Raw genomic sequence first — 13,363 nt, forward strand, 5'->3', positions numbered from 1 at the left:
AAGAAGGAAAGAGATAAAGACCAGAGCAGAAATAGACACCAAAAGCTAAATGAAATGAAGATTGTCAGTTTTGCTTATCTCTACACAGCACCAAATTATTAGATAGACTTCTAAGAAAAAAAGGTGATCCCTCAGGTGGCAGGGTATGGGCAGGGAGGAAGATTGGGCTTAATACTGGGGGGGGGGGGCAGTGCTGTGGCATAGCAAATAAAGCCGCCACCTGCAGTGCCAGCATCCCATACGGGTGCCAGTTCGTGTCCTGGCTGCTCTACTGATCCAGCTCTATGCTGTGGCCTGGGAAAGCAGTGGCAGATGGCCCGGGTCCTGGAGTTCCCACACCCATGTGGGAAACTGAGGAGCTGCACCTGGCTTCAGATCTGCCCAACTGTGGTCTTTGCGGCTATCTAGGGAGTGAAACAGCGGATGGATGATCTCTCTCTATGTCTCTGCCTCTGCCTCTCTGTAACTCTGCCTTTCAAATAAATAAATAAATCTTAAAAAAAAAAAAGCTGAGGGGGTATTTTCCCCATTTCTAGGATCTCTCTGCTGCTTTATACCACATTTCCCTGTAGTCCAGAGTGTCAGGTGTGTTAGGGTGCTGGGTTCATTGCTGTTCTGCTAAGTGTAGTGGGAGTCATGAGGTTTCAGAGTTATAGTTACTTTTTTTTTGTCCAAACTGCAGTGGAATGTTTATGTCTCCAGGGATGGGGATAAACAGGGACTTCTGTCCCCAAGGGAAGTATGGTTTTGATGGTGATTGCTTTCTCAGAATGGTGCCACACTGCCACAGTCTGTGCTTCAGGGCTTGTAGGGGATATAATGTGAGTTTCTTCTTTGAATAATACCATCTGCCCACATCTTTCTGGCTCCCAGGCTGTGGTGTCTGGATTCCTCCTGGAGCTAGGAGTACTTGCCTAGGCAGCTGTGCAGATGGGCTCTGCTGAGTTCTTCCGTTTACCCTTAACCTGCAGTAGATTCTCCTTCGCGTTGGACTGGGGTTTCAGTTTCTTCCACTGCTGCCATCCCAGCTCTCTGTGCCCTGTGCAATTCCATCATTCCCCCTTGGGCACTCATCTTCAGATGTAGCTCTGTATTTGCTGTCTTGGTTCTTCTCTGTGGGGGGAGAAGGCATATCGGAGACGCCTGCATTCAGCCATCTTGGAAGTCTATAGCTTTTCATGAGGACTGAAATCTAATGGTGTAGGTCTCTTAGCATTTAGATGTTTGAAAATGTTTTCTTGATCCTTATTTTCTAAGGCATATTTTATATACCCCCACACATAATATTGCTATAGCCTAAGCTAATTTTTATGCCCTTTAGCTGTTATTTTTTGGTTTGTACCCTTTGTCCCTAAGCAAAAACATCTAAGGGCAAATTAGCACCAAATCTCAGGTTTCCCTTAATGGGAATCACCTTTGGTTTCAAGAATAACCCCCAAGGCCTGAACGAGCCCTGGGCTCTGATGGTTGTCTTTCCATCAGAAATTGTTGAACATCAGAAATTGTTCTGTGCATTTTCCCTGGCTTTCAGCTCCTGCTTTTGTCTTTCTCAGCCTTTTGGTCCCATTTCTCTTGAAGGTCTTGGTCTTTCAAGCTCTGGGTCTCTTGATAGTGCTGAGGCCTTCAGGTATACATGCATATTTTGAAAGAAAATGCTACATAGCTTGTATAGTTGATTTTTGCAGAATAGTTGCTCTGCTACTAGCTAATCTGTCATAGTCGAGAGCATTTTTTATTATACATTATTCAGAAAAGTGCAATTCCTAAATGGATAGCTCACATTAATTTTTCAAGCTGTGTATCCAGTACCCAGAATCAGAAATAGAACATTACCAGAACGAAAAAAAAAAAAATTTATGCCTTGTGGTCACCACCTCCACCAAAGAGCCATTATTTCAACTCTACTGATTAGTTTTTCCTGTTTTCGAAACTTAGGCAAATGGAATTACAGAATATGTAGACTTTTTCTTCTGGCTTCTTTCATTCAATTTTAGGCATATGGGACTCGCTCATGCTATTTGTAATGTAGAATAGTCATTCTCATTACTGCATGGTAGTCTGTACGCTTATACCACAATTGCTTTATCCACTCTACTCTAGTTAGAAATGTGGATAACTTTCAGGTTTTTGGCTACTAGTAGTAGTGCTACTTTATTTAATGTTTATTGCACAAATTTTCGTGGATATATGCAAGAATTGCTTTGGCTTTATATACACATACATAATTTATATTTGACATTCAGGAGCATTCCAGGTTCTCTGCAGGCAAGTCTAAGAATGCTACTTGGTTGAGATACTGGAGTTCCCCACAGTTCTGTTATCTGCTCTGCTCTTACTGTTTTCCATAGGGCCCTACTACAGGATGCCCTATGTTTTTGTTTTGTTCCCTATAGCACTCCTACAGCAACAGGTGAAAGAACCAACATCTCTGCCAGATCACTGCATTTTTAAGTTATTAGAAATCACCCACAGCTCTGCGTATCCCCCTAGCATGAGTCCCCCCAACACACACACACACACACAGCTAATTGTTGTAGCCCAAATCTGTGTCACGGACTGTTGCAGAATGAAGGTACAGGTTACTTCCTTGCCATACAACAGCCTAGGGCTCAGGGTAGGTAAAGTCTTCTTCAGCATTTGCTCATAGCTTCTAATCCTTTATCTTAGTTGAGTCTCTGTTCTGTGCCTGTGTCAACACCCCCAAATCTACCATCTCTGAGGACTGTGCCACACTGCAAATTCTGGTCCAATTCAATGATAACAGCCTCTAATTCTTCTGTCTGGAGAACAATTTCTCACTGCCTTGAGCCTTGTACAGAGGACCAATTCCTGACTTCTTTGTGTTCTCAGATCCACCAGACTCACAAGCCTCCTCAACATACTCAGAGGGAGATCTGTGTGTGATCTTGTCCCAGCACCTTCTCCTATCCTGTCAACACGTACCTCCCACCCCCATCTCACACAATTCTGTCAGTACCACCCTAAACAGTCTCTTGAGCATTGCCCAGCAAAACAATACATTAGTAAATGATTAAAGGGTAAGTTAACAAATACTATAGCCTCACAGCTCTTCAGACTGCTGTCTTGAATAAGGCATGGCCTCACTGTACTCATAACCCATTCAGAAAGTATCTGAGACTTTTCTACCTTCAAGTTCTTCACCAAGACCTGGTTCTCTCTTACCACAAACTGGAGAGTGACTGGGACAACGAGGAATGCACTTCCTCAATTTACCACATCTCCTATATTTCAAGTTATTTATTCAGACTATCATCTAGTCTCAAGACATGGTATCCCTCTTCCAATTCAAAATCTCCCCACTGTAATACTAGATCTACCCCCATTTTCAGATTTTTATTCTTCAGTAACCATCCCTCCTACAAAATTTCCTCTGTGTGCTGGTACTTATAACCCCAGTGGCCTACCAACATGTTCAAGTCAATCTAATAACACGTGTTTTAACGCCTTTCTTGAATCTTGTTCTCATCTTAGCTCTGCCTCTCATTGTTGACATTAACTTTATTGCCATGGATCTTGGGACCATCATTTGTACTTCCCCCTTCCTAAGTTTTTCTTACCTCTTAATCATGTCTTGGTCCATAGCAATTTATCTCCTGTCCCAATCTACTTGATTGGAACTGCCCTTGTCTAAGGAAATGACTTCCTTGAACTCCTTGATGCTCTTGGATTCCTATTTACACATTATTTTAATTGTTAATGCTCTTAGAGTACCTCTTTTCTGAGTCACTCTTTATATTCTTTCCAGATTTTCCTCTTAAATGTGGGTGTGTTCTTAGGCTTATAATTGGCCCTAAGGTCTAAGAGTCAAAGGGATCACACAAACAAGACTAGTGTCTGCTAATACTAACTGATAGAATCAAAAAGGGAGAGAACCATCCAACATGGGAAGCAGGATACACAGCAGACTCATAGAATGGCAGATGTCCTAAATAGCACTCTGGCCTCAGAATCAGCCCTTAAGGCATTCGGATCTGGCTGAAGAGCCCATGAGAGTATTTTAGGCATGGAAAGCCAAGACACTCTGGCCAAAAAAAAAAAAAAAAAAAAAAAAAAAGAAGAAGAAGAAGAAGAAGACCTAAATGAAAGATCTCTGTGAGTGAGATCCCAATGGAAAGAACGGGACCATCAAAGAAGGAGGTACCTTTCTCTGAAGGGAGGAGAGAACTTCCACTTTGACTATGACCCTGTCGGAATAAGATTGAAGTTGGCAAACCCTAAAGGCTTCCATAGCCTTGGCAACTCATGACCAGAGCCTAGGGAGATTACTGACGCCATAAACAAGAGTGTCAAATTGTTAAGTCAACAACAGGAGTCACTGTGTACTTACGACTCATGTGGGATCTGTCCTTAATGTGTTGTCCAATGTGAAGTAATGCTATAACTAGTACTGTTTCTGTGTGGGTGCAAACTGATGAAATCTTTACTTAGTATATACTGAATCGATCTTTTGTATATAAAGATAATTGAAAATTAAAAAATAACTTGGTTTTAAATTGGACATTGCACAGAAAATTAATCAATTTTTAAAAAATATCATGTAGGATCTCTGTCCTCAATGTGCTGTACATTGTGATTTAATGCTATAACTAGTACTCCAACAGTATTTTTCACTTTGTGTTGCTATATGGGGGCAAACTGTTGAAATCTTTACTTTATATACGGAAGATCAGTTTAGTATATATTAAGAGAATTGAAAATGAATCTTGATGTGAATGGAAGGGGAGAGGGAGCGGGAAAGGGGAGGGTTGCGGGTGGGAGGGAAGTTATGGGGGAAAAAGCCATTGTAATCCAAAAGCTGTACTTTGGAAATGTATATTCATTAAAAGTTTAAAAAAAAAAAGGTACTCTCCAACAGAACATAAAACAAGTTCTACAGTTCATCCATGAGAGTTCCTCCGAGTAGGGCAAGAGGAGTTGGTCTCCATACTCCTATGAAGTTTACTCATTGAATTTGGGCCTAGCCTTTGAAGGGGGTCTTGAGTGAGGCAGCTCCCTTCAGCAGAGGCCATCTCTGTAAGGTGCTAACAGCTGGGAGCTGAGGCTGCAAATTCTTCTTTCCTGAAGGGTGAGATTGGTAGTATATTACAGTATCAACCACAAAAGCATTCAACAACCCTTAATGCTTCTTGGAAACTGTTACCACCGAGTTTAGATTTTTCGTTGCTTTTTAAAGATTTATTTCTGTATTTGAAAGAGTTACTGAAATCAAGAGACAGACATCTTCCCTCTGCTGGTTAACTTCCTGAATGTCCGCAACAGCCAGGGCTGGGCCAGGCCAAAGCCAAAAGCTGGGAATTCCTTTGTGTGTCTCATATGGGTGGCAGAGGTCCAACAACTGGGGCCATGTCCCGCTTTTTGCCCAGGTGCATCAGAAGGGGACTGGATTGGAAGTGGAGCAACTGGGACTTGAACCGGTGTCTATACAGGATGCTAGCAGTGCAGATGTCATCTTCATCCCATGTACCACAAAGCCAGCCCCATCACCAAGTTTTCATCTTTCACAATGCCAAAGCTAAGTGTTTTCAAGACATAGACTGCTGAGATAGTTAGATATCTAGTATTCATTTTAGTAGTGGAAGTTCCAGGTGTTTCAATAAATACTGAAAAGCACTTTAATAATAGAAATATTACTATTTTCATAGATCTTTCATGATACTTAAACTTTAAAGTCAGTCATAAAATAATTTGGTAGTCTCACTTCAAAATGGTACTTGCGAATCCATGCAGTTGTTACCAGTGAGAAAACAGCTGTTCTTTTTGAGTTAAAATGCCCAGATTTCAATGTGAATTTTAATTTTCTCAATATGCTTGCCTGTGTAGAAATTTCAAAAATTGTCATGGAAGTTTGTGTTATCATTTGTGATAACAGAATGCATTTCTTTTTTTTACTGCACACAAGTGTTACAACATGCAACTTAACAACTCCATTGCCTAATGAATTTACTTCCAAGTAATCCTTATAGTAAATGCACTTTTACTTACTTTGTACTGGAGTGAAACAGGGAAGTATAAAATGCCAAGAGAATTTGGAAATGCAATTAGCATGGAAAAGCCCTGGGCCACAGCCTTTGCTCACTGTACATGTAATAGGGAGAGACATAAATCAATCTGGTATCCCTCCACCAGTGATTGTGTAATAAAAATAAGCCTCCACATAAATTTGTCACATTGTACGTGCAAGCTATGAAGCTTGGCTTTAACCCAAGTAAATCACATCACAAGTGTTGGTAACTAATTAAGTTACATCAAAAGGCCAAATTCATTTAGCGCCAGCGAAACCAAAATGCCCACCCCCATTCAACATAGAGGAATAGCACCCAGGCCAGCAATAATTCACATGCCTGTTTTCTCTTTACTCACATTCAACAAATCAGGGAGGTTCCCACTGAAGCATGCAGAAAGCGCTAACAGATATAGACCAGTGCATTAATAAATCATGACCATCATTAGAATTCTTAAACTAATAGTTGCAATCAGCCATGCTTCTTGTTATCAGCTCTTAGGTTACACAGAGACATTCCGTGGATGCAACATTAATTAATGAAATTGTTATAGTTGACTAGTTGCCCAAGATGACTAGCAGCAAAATCATAGGTAAGACAACAGACAAGAAATACTTGCAACATGTCTGAAGACTTAGTGTTAATAATTTGTGCATGCATTGTTTATGCACATCACTCTGGGGCAGAACAAGGGTGGCCCTGATTGGTTTTGTATTTGCGCATATGTTCTCACCATACCCAATTTTTTCACCTCTGTCCATGAATTCATACTTACATTTGCAGACTGTACACAGCTAACCCACCCATACAGAAACCAGAATTTGAGAAGCCACATAAAAGGGTTTCACTGTAAGAACTGCAAAGGTTACAGCAGATGCTCAGAGTAAAAGTTTCCATTCAAACAGAACAGTAGTGATTGCCAACAATATGACACCAATTACACCAGCTAGCTCCGCAATGCAAACAGGCTTCCTACAAGATTTTAAGGAAACCAGTTAGCATTTAACACCTTCTGAATTCTGTAGCTGACCAAATCCTTGTTAATTTTAATGGAGGTGCAAGATATGTATTAGAATATTTTCAGATTATTTTCAGAATAGCTTTGGTTTCATAGGACATTGTACATTTAAGAAAATTATGTCAATGTTTTAATAAGGAAATGACATTAAGAACACTTATTATATGCAATCAATCATACCAAATCATTTTAGAAATACTGAAATTATCTTCTGGGCATTATTAACTTGATGTTTTTGTTTTAAAATACTCTGAAAAATTATGAAAAGCACTTAAGACACTGAGAAGTATTTATCTCAGTGGCTTTTTTGTTGTTGTTGGAAGGACAATATCTTCAAAAGCTCTCAATGTATTGCTATTCTGCCCTTTGAGCCTTGCTGTATTTGCCACACGAAAGCTAAATGAAAACCATGGCAAAGTGGGCATTATTTACTCAATAAACCTTAACAGCTTTATAGAAAGCTCTAGGGTAGGTAGTTCTTAAAGAAAGGGTACTTGTAGCAGAGAAGCTTACTGAAATTTTTCCTTGATATACTGCAATTCAAACAGAATTCAAGTTAGCTGTCTATACCAAAAAACCATTTCTGGAATAATCTGGCCACAAGCATAACAGGTCATTCATATTCACACTGCTTCAGGGGGTGAGGGAAAGATGACAGTTGATGTTTTAACTTTACACTTAGTTCTTTTTCACGAACGACTGGATTATGGTAGTTCTTTGAGTAAGACTTTATGTCCCCTTCAGACCACCCCATTCATATTAAAAGTATTCCCCCTTTCTGGGACTACATAGAGTAATGAGAACAGTAATACACAATGAGGTGCAACTGCTTTATCTTAGGCAGCAGAGAGAGGAATGATCCTCTCAGGCTGTCCATCCCAGAGTAGGAGCGGTGACACGTGCAGTCACCTACCTGTGGGAAGACCCGTTCAGACTGTTCAGAGACACGAGGTGGAGCTAGTTAAACAGAAGGAAATCCAAACAGATTTATCTTTTCCTGATTTTAAAACTTAGTGTGTCCTTCTGTCTGAAACATTAAGTCCAGATCGCTGTCTGAAACTCTAAGCTAGGTCACCGTGCCCTTACTCTGTAATTTTCTCTAATTCATTCTCTTTTCACTGCATCAGGAATGGGGCTCCGTCTCCAAGTAAAAGTAAAATACTGAGATGCCCTATCCTTGCCAATGCATTCCATCCTCCTTGTTTAATTGTTACCACCTTGAAGTGAATCAGGGGCAGGAGACCCAGAGTATCCAAAGAAGAGTGTCGCACCAGATTCTGTGGAAAGGGGCAAGGGCCGTGAAAAAATGAGTACGCCCCAAAATAAAGCTAGGTGGCTAGAAGTAGATACTTACTATAATGAAAACTCAATTCCTTCATCCCTGTAATGAAACTAAGTGAAAATGTCAACTATTTGCATGGTAGAAAGAATTCCAAACTTAGTCTCCAAGGTGAGTGTTGGATTAATCATTTAATGGATGTGTCTTGACTCACATGATAAATGTTACACTTTGCTAGATAGCAGAAAAATCTGAGTGTTAAGCATCATTAATAACACTAGTTAAGCAAGTGTATGTTACCAGTCTTCCTCATTGATTCATCCAGTACTCATTCAAGAATATTTTTAATGAGTACCTCCCACATGCTAAGCATTATTCTGGGGGTACTGGATAGTGAATGACAAATTCTTAACTCTCATTGAGTTTCTACATAAACCCATGATTCCAAGTCTGAGCTCACTCTTGACCTAGACTGCAAAATGACATCTTTTCTCTTGGCTACTCCCTACTCGCCTCCACAGCTTCCTAGGACTGCGGAGCATTCAACTGCTAGAGTAAGGAGAAGGTGCTTACTAAATTGGTTTATGCGAACTTCTAGATGAAATAAAGTCAATGAGTTGTTTAACTTTTAACCATATTTAAGAAGAGTCTAACCTTCAGAATACTGGTGGAATCTGAGCACTTTTCTATTGGAGGAGGAGCATGAAAGGAGAGATAGGAGGGTGTTAAGCATACACAAATGGTCTATATTATGTTGTGTGGGCTACCGGCTCTTAGATGATATCTAACCTATACTGATGCCCATTTTTCTAAGATATTTTCCTTTGTTCTGATCCAGCTATCCTCTGGCATATATTAATTTCTGGGAAAGATTGTAATGTAGTGCACACTAGCAGTCAACAGAGGGTCAGATGATCCAAATAACCCTACATAGTTACTCACTCTGCTTGTTATTGGATACATTTATGTACTGCTGCTTCATCTTCATATACTATAAATCTTTAAAAAAACATAACTGTAACTGATCCTATAGTTTGAAACAATTCTACCACTTTCTAAACTGTATCTTTTTCGCCTGTGATTCATTGGACAAATTGGATGCACTGCAATTATGTTAGTCTCCACCACTGTATTGTTAATCTATTGTGTTTCCTTGGTTTATGCTTAGTTTTAGGTTGTTTACTTCTTAATGGGTCTTATTAACCCATGTCTGGTAAGTGTAATATCAGTGGAGTATTGAAGCTGTTTACTATAAAGCCTAAAATAAAAATAGAAATAAAAGTGTAGAAATCTTAATTACAATGACATAGAGGTGGAAACACAAAGCCGCAAGGGTTGGATGGCAGCTTTGTGCTTGATCTGGGCTGGAATGTGTCCATGATCAGTTTTACATTAAGCTTCCTAGAATTCATTCCTCATGATAAAGTCAGTCTCTGTGTGTGTTTTCTCAATGCATTTGTTGAGTCTGAAGGGAAATAGCAGGGTGGAGGTATTATGGATTGACCAGGACTTTGCTCCCCAAACTAATGCAGACTTTGCACACCTAAAGTCTCACGTTAAAGGCTGATAGATGAAGGGTGGTGTCTGTGAGCTGGGCCTGCCAGAAAATCTTGGTCATTGCAGGTGTACCCTCAGATGGTTCCTAGGAGAGGCTTGGCTATTTAAATTGAGTTTTGGCAATATTCTTCGTCTGCTTCTTAGTTGACTATGTGTTCATTTCTTCACAACTGCTCTACTATTGCTAGCCTCTACCATAAGCCAGGCTAATGGGGACACCTGATCCTAAAGTAGGAAACTTCAAACAGTTAGTAGTGGATATAAATGTTTTCCTTCCCAAGAATCTTCTCTCAGGCATTTCATTTAAAGCAATGAAATGCTGACTAAACAAGAGCCCCTCCTTATGAGAAAGGATGAGGAATTTCAACTCTGAAAGGTGTCTCAAATATGACTACTTAAATAAAACCTACCCACAGTTTTAAAGCTTCGGCAGTTGCTGATATATTGGAAATGGTGTTTCCTATTCAAAACTCATTGTTGGTTATATTATACCTGTTTTGGGACTGTTACCAAGTTTTTTTCATGTGTGACCCATAAGATTTCAAGGGACATCAATCAGATGTATATATGAATAACTAATGCTAATATTTAGATCATATTTATAAGTGGCTTATTAATGATGCCCTTATTAATGATGTATTATGAATGTAGATTATCTTCACTCGTGTTAGTAATGTGTTTCAAATTAGCAAGAAGTTAAACCTTTTCCTGATGAATTGATACCACCCAACCTTCTTGATTAATTGGATTATCAGTTAGTTCGATACCTATTTTCATTCAGTTACTTAGAAATGTCTTAAAAATGTGAACATATGTACAGAAAAAATAAATGCATCAAACTTTGAATAGCCCTATCTCAACTGTTGAGGAACAGGTTTTTTTTTTCATACAATTTGTTTATACTAAGTGAAGAGTTTATCAGTTGTATAAAGTTAATTGAAAAAAATAATTGAAAATAGATCTTAGTAAAAAAAATAAGAATGGGAATAGGAGTGGGAGTGTGGTTGGGAGAGGCTACAGTGGGAAGAATCACTATATTCCTAAATTTGTATTTATGAAATGTATGGAGTTTGTATTCCTTAAATAAAAGGTTTCTGCAGAAAAAAAATTTAAAAAACATGAGCACTGCATAATAGAGAGAAATTATATAGATATAATGCACATTCAAATGAGTCTCATGTTATACACTTTAATTTGCTGATGAATATATGTAAACTTTTGTTTTAGGCTTTCTCCATTGTTGGAAAGGACAGTGTACCCTTTTGCATGAACTTTCAGAAGGCTCTTCAGAATGAGACATGCCAAATAAGCTCAGTCGAGGTCTCTCATGTTGGGATGCAAACTGTTTAATTCCCAGCAAGCACATCTAGTTTTAGTCCTTGAGGTATTTGGGTAGCACTGTATTACCTGAACACAAACTGTATTAAATTATATATCATGTGCTTCTAGTAACAAGCCATAAATTGTGTTGATAATTACATATTACCTACATTATTGAGCATATCTTTATGTGACCTTTTTTTTGGCAACGACGACCAAATTATTCACTTGCATTTCTATATGCCTAAAACTGTGACGAATATTCCACAGACTAGCTTCTGATATGGTTATGTCAAACCTTGTTTATTTTTTACTACATCTATGCTTCTAGGGCCCTGGAGCCCAAAAACGCCCTAATCATACTGCTATATAATCTCTGGTCCTGTGCTACTTTGTCACAACAGCAAGGAAGTTGGAACAGTGCATGGGAGAACTATTCCCAGAAGTCGTTCCTACAAGAGGAAAACTAGCAGTAATATAAACAAAAATGGGTAATTATAATGCTTAGAGATGTATCCTACTAAACCAAAACATATCTTAATTTTAACTTCCCCAGCTTAATTAGGTCCCTAAAAGTCTCATGAATAATTTGAAAACCACTTGTTATAATGGAAAAGGAAAATGTGTAGGAGGAATCAGAGCGGAGAAGCACAGTGGTCTTAGCCTGTTTTGATTTAAATATTTTTGGAATTTTTATCAGTGAAGATCCTGATCATGTAAATATATGGCCAGTGTCCCTTCCAGGGCCTTAGAAGGGTCAAGGACTCTGAAGCTTAAATTGCATTAGCTTCTTGAATAATTTAACTGTTTACCCTGGCGCTATACTAAGAGTGAGCAGCTATTGTTACCAGGCACTGTGCACACACTTCCTGGCTGCTGCTTCGAAAAGGCCACCACCAAAGAGCACACCTCAGGCATTAGAACAACCCAGCTCCTCTCAGCTCATGTTTATCACCTAAGTTTCACCTTGCTTCTGTTAACACAACAACCAGGAGACAAGTGTGGCATGTTGCACCTCCGCTAGACCTGTTCTGAAAGTCTATGGACCTAGTCGCCGATCAAGAATCATGGCACTTAAAACATCAGCCGAAGGGAGGTTCCTTCACTGCACACATTTGCAGAGCATTCTACAGTAGTCTATTTTGAACAAAGAGATCCTGTTCAATTTCTTTTAGCACTAGAAAAGTATGCCAAATCTTAAATTTAGACTTATTATAAACTCACGCTCATCAAAAAACATGATTAAGAAAATGAAAAGGCAAGCCACAGACTGGGAAGAAGTATTTGTGTGTCCCAGTCAGACAAAGCACATATGTCCAACATACAGGAAGACTATTCTAAGTTGTTCATCAGAATACAAGCAGCTCCAGCTTTTAACAGAAAGTATTTCAACGGATACACAAATGACCAATCAATACGCAGAGAAGATACTCAGCATTAGTATTTATCAGGTGAAAGTTCAACTGCAGTGAGATCCTATTACACATCCACTAGAGTGGCTAAAATCCAAACAGTCCATATGAATGAAGTTTAAAAAAACAGGCAAAGAAAAGCAATCCTGAGAGATAACAGAAGTGGCCGTGGCCATAAAAGATTTGCAGGTAGGGATTGTCTAAAAAATGGCATGGGAGAAACTTCTGGTTAGATATAAAGGGACTTATATTTTGATTATGATGGTAACTTGGATGCATATATGTATCACAACAAAAAAACTGTATGCTTACTATCTACTTTTTCTCATAGTCACATTGTGCCACAAGAAGAACAAAGTGCATCTGAAGACAGCAAACCCAGACAGTTCTTAGTGTCCTTGAACTCGTCACTGCATACATGGATGCTTTGCAGATCAAAGCCTGCTTATCAGCAAAAAAATCCAAAAACCTTCAGTGTACAATTTCAGAGCTATAGGAATGGTAAACAGAAGTCTAATTTTTATTTTACAACTTAATTTTATAATGTAAAAAATTTGCTATGCAGCCTGTGACACCTATGACCTTGTCCACTTGTATTAGCTTTTCTCATTCCTAGGGGTGGGGTGGAGGTGCCAAGAACCAGACACCGACCGAATCACCAGAGCATAATACCACAAATCAAAATCTTGTTTTCTGTCCAAAAGAGATGGTGGGGAATAAAAAAGGAAAAATGACAGAGAAGAACTAACATTCT

This window comes from Lepus europaeus, chromosome 17, assembly GCF_033115175.1.
Source record: "Lepus europaeus isolate LE1 chromosome 17, mLepTim1.pri, whole genome shotgun sequence".
Lineage (NCBI taxonomy): Eukaryota > Metazoa > Chordata > Mammalia > Lagomorpha > Leporidae > Lepus > Lepus europaeus.